The 13,097-nt window shown below is 34.8% G+C and overlaps 1 pseudogene; it reads left to right on the top strand.

The window, feature by feature from the left end:
- The first annotated feature begins 1,518 nt into the window (after positions 1 to 1,518).
- Positions 1,519 to 2,485, top strand: LOC141508015 (olfactory receptor 56A1-like; annotated as a pseudogene).
- Positions 2,486 to 13,097: the final 10,612 nt, after the last annotated feature.

The raw sequence follows: 13,097 nt of genomic DNA, 5'->3' as shown, positions 1-13,097 counted from the left end.
AGTGCGCTACCTAGCCACCCCAATGCTTACCTTTTCTTAGTAAGAAATGTCACAGTTTAGTGATATGGAAGCAAAACCAGGAGAGGAAGGTGAACATTGAGTAAGAATGAGAAAATAGAGGGGACACTTTAATGGATTAGGGAAAGGGTACAAAAATGTGTCTTTACAAATGGGGAAACTTGTTTAATCAATTTTATTGGAATATGAATGAGTATAGAATGAGAAAATATGGTGAGTTGTAATCTGAATAACAGATTCCTTTAAATTCTCTTTCCTCTCAAAACTATCCTCCTTCCTCACTTTCCTATTAAGTTAATTAATGAACTACCATGTCAGTTGTTCAAATTCACAATCTTGAGGTAATCTTCAAATTCTCTTTTCTTTCACTCTACATTTCTAATTATTTGTTCAATCTTTTTCAGGTAAACTTCCACATTTATCTGATCTCCATTTATTTTTCTCTCTACTACCCACAACGATTCCATTTCAGGTTCTAATCATCTCTCACCTGGATAATCTTCAACCAATTGCCACAGAATTTTTCTTAAAATCCAACTTTGGCTCCATTATATTCCTTCTCAGTGAATCCCAGTGATTCCCTAAGGATTCTAGATTGAAATATTATTTAGTCTTTACCTTAAGCTTTCATAATTTTTCTGTTTGGTCAAGTTTTAAAATGCATAAAAATATTAGTGCAGAAAGTACATTTTTATTACAGAAATAAACCAATCATGAGTAAAATAAATTTACCCACTTATAATCTCACATGTTATTATAAATGAGTAAATATGCATATTTTGAGAATGCATATTCAAAATTTTTTACTGATAGGGTATGTAATAAAAATATAGATTACTGGCCTAACTCAATGTAAGATAATGTGATATTTTTTTTCAGACTATATACCTCAAACTCATGCATCCTTTGATGTTTATGATTAAGAAGTTGAAATTTATGGAATGACTATTTTGACATTATCTATTCTTCCTTCCATCAGACTCCATTCCCAGGAATATTTATTCCTGTGACTATGCCCCCAAATCATTGCAACCCCAAAATAAAAAAATGATAACATATTTATATTTAAAATAAGTAGGTAGGGATTTGAGACAAGGTCTTGTAAACTCTGTATGATACGCAGTCCACTAGAATGTACATCTTCAAATCTCCCCTTACCATTCTCAGAACTTAAAGGATCTTCTAAGCATAAAGTGTATGCTATGAAAGGGGCAATATAAGTCATCCAATTCTGTTTCTTTACAGATAGATAAATAAAGATTAAGAGAGAAGAAATAGTGACAGAAAGAAAGACTAATATTTCTATTTTATTTCTATATGTACCTTTTTCAGGGAGCAGCTGTGTTCACAAAGAATGAGATATGGTGACAGTTTTTTTTTCAGGAGAGATTCTGACCTAGTCTGATGATGTCTGGCACAGTTATCACTTCTAATGAATTGACTTCTACTTCTACATTTTCTAGTCTCCAGGTAAACCCCGACCAACCCAAGCTCTACCTCATGTCATCTGCTAATAATAGCTTACATGCTGCACTCTCTGAGTTCTTCCTCATTTGCTTTCCTGGCCATCAGAACTGGCAGCACTGGCTCTCCATGCCCCTAGGTCTACTCTTAATTCTGGCCATGGCTGCCAATGCCACCCTACTGCTCACCATCTGGTTGGAGGCCTCTCTGCATGAACCCATGTACTACTTGCTCAGTCTCCTGTCTCTGTTGGATATTGTGCTCTGCCGCACTGTCATCCCCAAGGTCCTGGCTATCTTCTGGTTTGATCTCAGGGCCATTAGTTTCTCTGCCTGTTTCCTCCAGATGTTCATCATGAACAGTTTCTTTCCATGGAGTCCTGCACCTTTATGATCATGGCATATGATAGTTATGTGGCCATTTGTCACCCCTTGCACTACCCTTCCATCATCACCGATCAATTTGTGACCAAGGCGAGTCTATTCATTGTGGCCAGAAATGCTCTAATTTTTGCACCCGTTCTAATTCTTTCATCCAGGCTACATTACCATGTAAAAATATAATTATGAATTGCATCTGTGCCAACTTATCTGTGTCCCGGCTCTCCTGTGACAACTTTACTGTCACCTGACTTTACCAATTTGTGGCTGGTTGGGCCATACTTGGCTCTGACCTCATCCTCATCTTTATTTGCTATACATTTATCCTTAGAACTGTGCTGAGGATCCAGGCTGAGGGGGCTGCAGCTAAGGCATTGACCACCTGTGGCTCCCACTTCATTCTCATCCTTTTCTTCAGCACCATCTTGCTGGTTGTTGTTCTGACAAATGTGGCCTGGAAGAGAGTTCCCATGGACATTCCAATCCTTCTCAATGTCCTTCACCACCTCATTCCCCCAACCCTGAATCCCATTGTTTATGGTGTGAGGACCAAAGAAATCAAACAAGCAATCCAGAAGTTACTAAAAAAGAAGGGTGTGAAGTGGAAATCACTTCCAATATAGTGAATTGAAGACTGAACAACTGGATGGGAAAGTTCATCCTATCTTATCCATTGTAGTATCATAAAAGTGAAATGTTTATCCATATATACTTGTTCCCTGTCTTGTATTTCATCCTAAATTTTCTCTGTTTGCAGCAAGTAAAGATAAAATATCTATTTGTCTGAAGAAATAGAGTCTAGACTTGATTTCAGAGCACCTTTCTCCATCACTTCTGGGGAGTAGTCATCTAGTCCTTTTTTCAAAGTCTAGTGCAGAGCATCCAATCTCTCTCTGCGCTAGTAATTTCAGGGACACCTCTAACCTTCCCTGCCCTTCATTTGTATTTGACTTCACCTCTCCCTTTTGTCTGTGTGCTTTTTAGTTCTTTCTGTGTGAATATGTGTTTGTTGAGATGAATTTTTATGGAGTAGGACATCAAAAATTTGAGTTATTTAAGCTTAAAGCTGTGTTAAGATTTTTGGGAAACCCAATTATTCTATAAGGTTTGGATTTATTTTCTTTACTTTTTCATTTTGCAGTGCAATGGGATTAAATAACTTGTCCAAGGTCACGCAACTAGGTAATTATTAAGAGTCTGAGGCCAAATTTGGACTTGAATTCTCCTGACTTCACAGCCAGTGATCTATCCACTGTGTCACCTAACTGCCCCATGTTTAGATCTTTTGATTTTTAGTGTTAGTTATTAACTTTTATCTGAATGTATGTGTTTGTTTGAGTTGGTGATTCTAGATGATTGTCAACTCACATTTCCACTATTGGCACTTAAAAATTCAATGGAAAAACTTCCCCCATACCTTTCTCACCTTTTTTCATATTACCTGTCCAAATCCTTTGTTTCTCTTAAACTGGTCTCACTAGTAGTCCTATTATATGTTGTCTTCCCTTATTCTAATGCAAAGTGGCTCATCTCCACAGGACTCTCTCTTCCATGTCATAGAAACTTATACTCCTTCACTATTAGATTACTTCTCCCATTGGGAGTATCCTTTGCCCTCAGTGTCCTCTCCATTTGGTTTCCTAATTCTTCTGAGAACTTCCTATTAAGGATAAAGTCCAGGATATCCATGTTTTCATTTTACTCTAGGTTACACTACTAACTCTTCTCCACAAGATTACTCTTCCAAGCCCCCTGACTGGGTCCTCTTCTTCTTTCACCAAAGCACTTTTTAGCTCCCTTTTCTGTATTGTCTTCTTCCATTAAAATGTAAACTCTCTGAAACCTTAATTTCTTTCTGGTTAAATTTATATTTTCAGTGCCTGGTATAGAGTAAACACAAAATAAATGCTTGCTGACTATGTACCATTTCTTTCTTCCATATCTTTCAAAAGACTCTTCATCTGAAATGAATGTACTCCCCGTTGATATGTAGCATCCCTTATCATCCTTCAAATCATAGTTTAGGTGCCACTTTTTTCATGAAGACTTTCCTAGCCTTACAAGTCATTAGCAATTTCTTTTCTTGAAATTAATTTACATTATTCCTCTGGGGCACTATTCCCAATTCCCACTGTCCTGATGAATCAAATCACCTATGTTTAGCTAAGAGTTCACCTCTAAGATCTGTGTATCCCTCATGGGTTAGGGTGTATTTTTTCTAATGTTATCATCTCAGCTCCCAGTTTTGATGCTTTTCCCTCCATACTAACTACCAGTGGTTCCTCCAAATTATCATTTAATCAACTATCAATTATCTTTTACAGAGTACTATTACTAATTGAATAATATAAGTGTTTCCTTTACTCCCCCAACTCTATACTATACCACCTCAATTAAATTGGATTAAAAGTTAATATTTCTTCGCCTACAAACCATTTGACTTTCCACTTCGATTTCTGCATGAGGTATATATTTTTGTTGAATTTTTGCATTTAATTGTATATTGTGGCTATGACCTATATGTGTTTGTGGTGATCTCTCTGAGCACAACGTCCCCATGGTTTTTGGCAAGGGGATATTACACAGCTCACAAAACTGTAGAGTTTATAGGAGACCTGTAACTCATGTAAACAATTATTATTTTATTGATTTCCTAATTGAATTAATTTCAACCATGATGTTTCTTCAATGTTTCGAAGTTTTTAGTTTCCTAGTCTTTAGCCCATAGCAGATTTTGGTATGGTCAAAGATAGTTATATCTGTATAACATTTATCAAGGAATCTAAAAAGTAGGGGGAAAGATCATGCTTTTTATTAATCTACTGATCAGTCTCTTTCTAGGAATCAACTCTTATTATATTTGCATTACCTCACATGAGCTCTATTTTTAAACTCCTCTGCTTTTCATATATATATATATATATATATACATATAATTGCTGTCTCTTCTTTTACACATCCACCACACAGTTGCTAAAACTCTTCTTTAAAAATATTTTAGTTATTTGGTTAATTATTTCAAAATTATTTTTTAAATATTATTTTAGTTTCCCCCCAATTACATGTCAAGATAATTTTTAGTATTTATTTTTAAATGAGTTTGAGTTCCATATTTTTCTCCCTTTCTCCCTTCACTCCATTCTTCTGAAAAGAGTAGGCAACTGGATAATAGTTAAAAATGTGTTGTCATGCAAAACATATCTCTGTATTAGTCATAGCTGTCAGAGAAGAAACAATTCAAAAAGAAAAAAATGCCATGAGAAAGAATAAAGTGAGAAAAATAAGCTTCAATCTGCATTCAGGTTCCATAGTTCCTTTGTCTGAATGCAGATAATATTTTCCTTCATGATTGTATAGCTGAGAAGAGCTGAGTCGTTCATAATTGACCATCACACAATGTTACTAATACTGCATGCAATATTTTCCAGGAGCTGTTCATTTCCTTTTGTATCAGTTCTTATGAGTCTTTCCAGGTACTTTTTTGGAGTATGCCTACACATCACTTCTAATTGCACAATTCTATTCCATTCATAGCTTGTTTTCCCATTCCCCAATTGATGGACTTCCCCTCAATTTCCAATATTTTGCCACCATGTTAAAGGTTGCTATAAATATTTTTGTAATTTTAGGTCTTTCCCCTTTCTTATGATCTTTGGGTTACACACCTAGCAGTGTTTTGCTGAATCAAAGATACATACAGTTTGGTTGCCCTTTTGGCATTGTTCCAAATTGCCCTCTGGAATGGTTATATCAGTTCACAACTCCACCAAGAATGCATCAGTGCCCCAATTTTCCTACATTCTCTCCAACATTTATCACTTTTCTTTTTTTCATATGAATCAGGTGTGAGGTGGTATCTCAGAGTTGTTTTAATTTGTGTTTCTCTAATCAAAAGTGATTTGGAGTACTTCTTCATATATATGTTTGATCTCTTTATCTGAAAACTGCCTATTAATTTCCTTTGACATTATCATTTGAGGGATGGCTTGTGTTCTTATAAATTTGATTCAGTTCTTTATATATTTGGAAAATGAGGCCTTTATCAGAGACACTTGCTGTAAACATTGGTTTCTAGCTTTCTTCTTTCCTTCTAATCTTGGTTCCATAGGTTTTGTTTGTACAAAAATCTTTTATTTTAATTTAACCAAAATTATCTATTTTACATTTCATAATGCCATTAACTCATTTAATTTCTCCTTTAGGAATTTGGATACTATACCACTTGATACTTTTATGTTATGAATTGATATTGCTTCTTTGTAACACTTTTTATCAAGATATAATTTTCTTTCTTAATTCTTTTAATTAGATCTTGTTTTTTTATAAATGCTAACCCTTGCTTTTTTTTTTAACATCAACTAAAGCATAATAGATTCTGCTCAACCCCTTCTATGTGTATCTTTCTGCTTCCAGTGTGTTTCATGTAAACAACATAGTGCAGGATTCTGGTTTTCAAACCATTCTACTATCTACATCTGTTTTATAAGAGAGTTCATCCCATTCACATTCATAGTTATGATTACTAACTGTATTTCTTTCCATTCTATTCTTCCTTCTGTTTGTCTTCTCTCCTTTCACCCTGTCTCTCTTTACCATTATTTTGCTTCTGTCCACCACCTTCCCTGATCTACCCGGGGTGATTCTGAAGCATGTGGCTGTTCTCAGAGCAGGGATTCTAGTATTGGTGTTTGCCTACTTCAATGAACCAAAGTTCAGGATCTCCTACTGCTTGCTGGGATGTTCCTATCCTGGTTTGTGCTTCCCCTTTTATCTGAATGAGACAGAACTTTCCTGTTGATTTTCCAAGCTTCTTGGGCTCAGAGATTGTCTTTTTTTCTGGTTCTGCTTTTCCAGGATTTGTTTTGGGAGGGTTATGAAGGCTTTCTATAAACTCTGCCATCTTGGTTCCTGGAAGTCCCAGATCTCTCCAAATTACTTTTAAAACAATTTTCAACATTCATTTAACAAAATAATTTCAAAATTCTCTATCATCCTCCTACCCTTTCTCCAACTCTTGAAAAGTGAAGCAATATCATAAATGTTGTATATACAAAGTAATGCAAAACTCATTTCAATATTAGCCATCAAAATAATTTTCTTTTTCTTTTTATAATATAAATATTTTATTTTTCCAATTATATACAATAGTATATTCTACCTATCATTTTATAAGGTTTTGAATTTTATACTTTTCCCCCACCCTCCTTTCCCTCCCCCTCTCTTCCACAGATGGCAATCTGACAATCTTTACATTGTTTCCATGCTATGCATTGATCAAAATGGAATGTGTTGAGAGAGAACAAAACATATCGCTGAGGAAAAAAACAATAGCAAAAAATAGCAAAATTATGTAGTACATAAGACAACTTTTTTTTTAAATTGAAGGTAATAATCTGAATTTTGTTTAAACTCCAGTTTTTCTCTGGGTAAAGAAAGTATTCTCTATCACAGATACCCTAAGATGGTCCCTGATTATTGCAGCAGTGGAGTGAGCAAGCCCATTAAATTTAAGCATCACCCCGATGTTGCTGTACAATGTTCTTCTGGTTCATCTCATTCCTTAAATTTTTCTTAGATATCAGTTCTAACCATGATATTCTTCTGCTAGAGCATCTTCAGTGACTACCTATTGCCTCTGTTAGTTTGGCTAGAACATACCTGTTTATATCAATTTTATCCCTTCACACAATCCGCATTTTATTCAAGCTGGCTTCTTTTTACCCCAACTTCATATTCCTTCTCTTGCATCTGGAATTTTCCACAAGCTATCACTTTCTCTCTTTTTTTGCATATAGTGAATGTGTTGGTGTGACTCCTCATTTAACCTGTAGACTCTCACATTTCTCATATAGGATCTGTAGATACCTGTTATTCACTCATTGCCAACTCCTTAAAATGGCAGGTTCTGATAATCAGAGAAAAATCACTTCTAGTCGGCTAAAATAAAATTCTCTCATCATTTTAAAATTTCGCTATTGTGGATCACGATGTCCTCTCATTCATTCTTTTGAGCCTCCAGTGGACTACTTCTACTTAGAGAAAATATTTACTCATAAAAATGATGCACAAATAGAACTTTTAGTAAAACAATTCAGCTTGATCCTCAAGTCAAAGAAAAGAAGCCTAACCATCTCTTCACCCACAAAAATCCCAATCCTTTAAAGTATACCTCATTTCTCTTCCTATAAGAAAGTTAAGGGACACAGAGCCAGATCTGAATTAGGAAGACTTATCTTTCTGAATTCAAATGTGGCTTCAGTTATTTACTCTGTGACTCTGGGCAAGTTACTTAACCCCGCCTATCTCAAAGAAGAAGCCCTTCAATCAATTGGGCCATGAAGATTAGGTCATGATTGAAACAATTGAACAACAACAAATCTCTTCTTCTATAGCAAGGCAACTGCAAAACCTTCTCCCCCATCCCCCACTGGTTTCCCCCTTACTTCCCTCATTAGAACCAGAGTGTGCAGAAGAGGTAAATATTTTCCAGTGCTTTCATCTCTTAAGCTCTTGGTGGGATCATAAGATAGTAACTTGAACTGAAGCTATTTTTCCAATGAGTTTCTGAATTAATTAGCAACCAGAGATTTACAGCTTAAAACTTCTTGCCAGATTATTGATTCTGTTGATTTTTTTAAATTACTGCACAACTGCTTTTCATACTAAGTTTTCCCTCTCTTCCTAGGTTCTTTGGTCTCTTCCCCACTCCTCAACTGAATATGTATGAGTGCTTAGCACAGTATCTGGTTGTTTAATAAATAGTTATTTAATAAATACTTTATGATTTATAAATGTTTAATTGCTTATAAATTGTTTAATTGCTTAAATCAGAACCTAATAGCACTCATGAAGAAACAACTTTCACTTATAGGTTAAGTGAATTCACCAAAGTTCTACGAAACTTATGTGTTTTATTTAATCATCCCTAGGGTCCAAACACCTCTATTTGAACAAAAATATACTTGATCCCCTGTGTATGTTTTAAAATATTTACTTACAAATTAACTGAGGAATTACAATGTACTGAAACTCTAACTTTCTATCAGTTTTCAATAGGCTGCTTTATGACCTTTTTGTCCTTGAAACTTGAAACTTATATTTTATATTTTAATAAATGAAATTTCCTTCTATTAATTTTTACACAATTAAAATATTGGCATACAAATGAGATAGCACTATATATCCATTAAAACATGAATTAAAGTGTGGAACCAAGATGGCAGGGTAGAGAAAGCACTCAGCTGAGGTCTTTGAACATTCCCATCCAAACAACTTTAAATTAATTTTTCATGTCAAATTCTGGAGTGTCAGAGTCAACAAAGGATCAGAAGATGACTTTCTTCCAGCCCAAGACAACATTGAAGTTCAGAAAAAAAGATCTGTGACATGAGAGGGGAGGCTGACCTGGAACCCAGGTGAATGATGCACCAATGATGGGACTAGGTGTGAGTGATGGAAGCAGCGGTAGTTTCAGGAATTTTAATGTTTCCCATAGCAAGGGGATCTGACAACTGGCCAGAAAGGATCATAGGGAAGTTGTATGTTAGCAATAGACATCTCCATTGGCTTTATCCATTTCTGGGTCATAAATCAAGGACAGGGGGAATACTTTTGGGCAGGAGAGTAAAACCCTGAAGAATAGCTATTTGACTTTTCCATTGCCTAAATCCATCTCTGGATTATAGCGTAAGGACAGTAAAGACATAATGAAAACAATGAGAGAGTATCTTTTTAGGGCCCAAAGGAACAGGGGCTCTGCTGAGGATAGATTGCAAATGCAAGGTATCAGGGGTCCTTTCTTGTTAAAGACTAGAGAACAGACCAGGAAAGCAGTAAGCATACTGCTTTCCAGATAACATTGACTTGGAAGCTATAGGACTAGCAGTGTGAAAAAGCAGTGCTTTCGCCCATTACCTCCTCCCCCTCCACAAATGAAACAAAAGGAAAAAAAGAAAAAAGGAACTGACCATAAAAGCTACTATAGTGATAGGAAAGATCAAGATAAACTCAAGACAATGAAGTCAAAAATAACTGCAAGCTATATCTCAAAGTAAAGAAAATTAGTTTGGTACAAGCCCAACAAGAGTTCTTAGAAGAGCTAAAAATAATTTTCAAAATCAAATAACAATGATAGAGGAAAAATCCAGCAAAGAAATGAAAGCATAGGAAGAAAATGATGGGAAAACAAACACCTTGGCAAAAGAAGTCAAAAAAGAAACTCAAGAAAATATAAAATAAAAAAAGAGAATTATATAAAATAATATCTCAACGTGAAATTTGAGCTCCAGTATTTCTATATATTCTATATATCTATATTTTCTATATATTCTATAGGTCTTATATATATTCTATATATTCTACATACTATATATTTCTATATATTCTATATATTCAAATAATATGTGTATATTAATTTCATACCTCTCTATTAATTACATACTTAAATTAAATCCTTCTGTATTAATTATTTATTCAAAGTCTGAGTAAAATGTCCAGCTATTTTATGTTAGTTAAGACAATTTGGGATTGAAGTGTAAATACTTTCTGGCACATACTACCAAATCAACAAAAAAAAATTCCTGAAAGCAGATATATTGGGTGGCACACTCAGCTTCAGGAACTTTCACCTCATGGACAACGTGAGCGTCAGAGAGCTGAACAGCACAAGATAGCAGTCTGGTAACACCAGTAGTAGATGCTGCACCCGGATGCATAGATCTTAGTTCTGGGGTTGTGGCTGTGGTTGAGGAGTGAGCACATGCTGCTGAATACAATCACAGCAGCTGGGAACACTGCTGACTGTGGGTACTTAAAGAGTCCCTGGTTTTGGTTTAAAGAACTAGCTGAAACTTTAAATTCTGGGAAGAATCACAGAAAGTAAAAACATTTGTAGTGGTGGCAATGCTGGGCTCTGGCTATAGCTAAATTTTGAAGCTCTCAAGTCAAGGAGGAAATACTTTTTAAAAAACTGGAAGAAATAATTTAAATACTATGGAGCTATAGTCTGGATAACATAAGATTTAGCAGTTTCTATAGTAAAAGACTATGGAACAATATATTCCAAAGACGAAAGGAGTTAAATTTGTAACCAAGAAGTTGTGTGTTATTTGTGAAGAGAAAAAAAACATTGAATGGAAAATTTGACCTAATAGAATCAGGAGAAACATAAGAGGTAAGCATTAAAGATCAATGATGGGGCGGCTAGGTGGCTCAGTGGATGAAGCAAGGGCCCTGGAGTTAGGAGTACCTGGGTTCAAATCTGGTCTCAAACACTTAATAATTACCTAACTGTGTGGCCTTGGGCAAGCCACTTAACCCCACTTGCCTTGCAAAAAAAAAACCTAAAAAAAAGATCAATGATAAAGGATGTAATAAGGTCAAAATCTTTACTGCTTATATGAGAAAACTTTATTACTTCAAAGAATTTTGGGATTACTTGGGTAGTTTGAAAGAGCAGAGTATGTTGGAATCAAGATACAGTGTGTTCAACTGAATGATTAGACCAATATGAATTTATAATGCTCTACTACATATCAGGCACAAAAAATTCATATGAACATTTGGAGTAGAGATATCTCTAAATTTGTGCATCTCATGTTTGCAAAAGCTCATTTGCAATTCTGCTTGATTATACTACCTGTTTTGATGGGAACACACTTAATCGAATGATATAGCATTTACTTTGTTAGCTATAAAATAAATTTCTAGGAAAACATGCTGTGACATTTGAAAAATGTGGCTAACCCAGTAATACTAAGCTCTCTGTAGCAGGATTTGAATGCTTGGCAATTCAGCTTAAGAAAAGACTTCTGTATCTTGCCAGGTGATCTTCAGAATCTTCCTAACACAATTCAAATGAATGTGATTCAATTTCCTGGAATGGCATTGGTATACTGCCTAGGTTTCATTAGCATATAAAAATGAGGTTATCATAATAGCTGTGAGGACCTTCAGTTTGGTAGGCAGTCTAATAACTTTCTCACACTTTCCTTCAGAATTTTTCCAAACACTGGATTATCGCTGGCAATATGTACATCAACCTCATCATGTACTTCTGTGGAAAATATACTGTCAAGAAAAGTGAACTTATCCATAGAATTCAAAATTTCTCCATTTGCTGTAACTAATCCATGTGAGGATGGTGTTCTGTTGGCTAATAGAGAACCTCTGTTTCCTTGATTTTAATTGGGTCAAAATTAGTACAAGTTACAGAGTATCTACTTTGTTGCATCTCAGTCTCATTGAGGGCACAATCATCTATAAACAAGCATTTCTCCTTCCACTTTAGTCTTGGATTGTAGTCCTTTCAAGGTAAACAATTTGCCATCAGGGTGGTAGCAGACGTTGTCACTTTTATCATCACTGAAGTTGTCTGATACTGACTTAATTTGGTTTAAAAAAAAGAAAGAAGAAAACTAAATGTCAAGTATCACAATTCAATGGGGGGATTCACCCCCCAATGTTGAGGAAAACAATTTTATAAACTAATTGCCCAATAATATGCCAATAAATATGACAGTCTAAGGTCATGGATAAATATTTATAAAAATATTAATTGTCCAGAATAATAGAAAAGGAAATAGAATATAAATTCATCTTAGAAAGAGAAATTGAACAAAAAATTAATGAGCTACCAAAGAAAAAATCCCAGGACCAAAGGGATTTATAAATAAATTTTATCAAATATTTAAACAACAATAAAGCCATTATATAAACTATTTGAAAAAAATGAATGAATGAGTCCTACCATATTTCTTTGATGAGAAATATGGTGCTTATTATAGCTAAGACTGGTAAATCAAAAACAGAGAAAGAACAGTATAGACCAATTTCCCTAAGAATATTTATTTATTCAGTGCCATGCTATTCATACTATCAAGTAATTTTTTGTAAAGCTAGAAAAATTTCAACATAATTCATCTGGAAAAGTAAAAGGTCAAGAATATCAAAGCAATTGATGAAAAAATGTGAAGAGAGGAAGCCCATTTCAGATTTCAAATTATATTTTTTGTTGTTATTTCAGTCATATCTAACTGTCTATGACCCCGTGTTGGAATTTTTTTGGCAAAGGAAATGGAGCCTTTTTGCCTATTCCTTCTCTAGCTAATTTTATAGATGAGAGATGGAGACAAACAGGATTAAGTGACTTGCCCATACAGTTACTAAGTGACTGAGGCCAGATTTGAACTCATGAAGGTTCCTGATTCCAAACCCATTGCACTATTTACTGTGCTA

This window comes from Macrotis lagotis, chromosome 1 (assembly GCF_037893015.1).
Source record: "Macrotis lagotis isolate mMagLag1 chromosome 1, bilby.v1.9.chrom.fasta, whole genome shotgun sequence".
Classification (NCBI taxonomy): Eukaryota; Metazoa; Chordata; class Mammalia; order Peramelemorphia; family Peramelidae; genus Macrotis; species Macrotis lagotis.
Note: the sequence above shows the minus strand (reverse complement) of the source record. Positions and strands in the feature narration are given on the sequence as shown.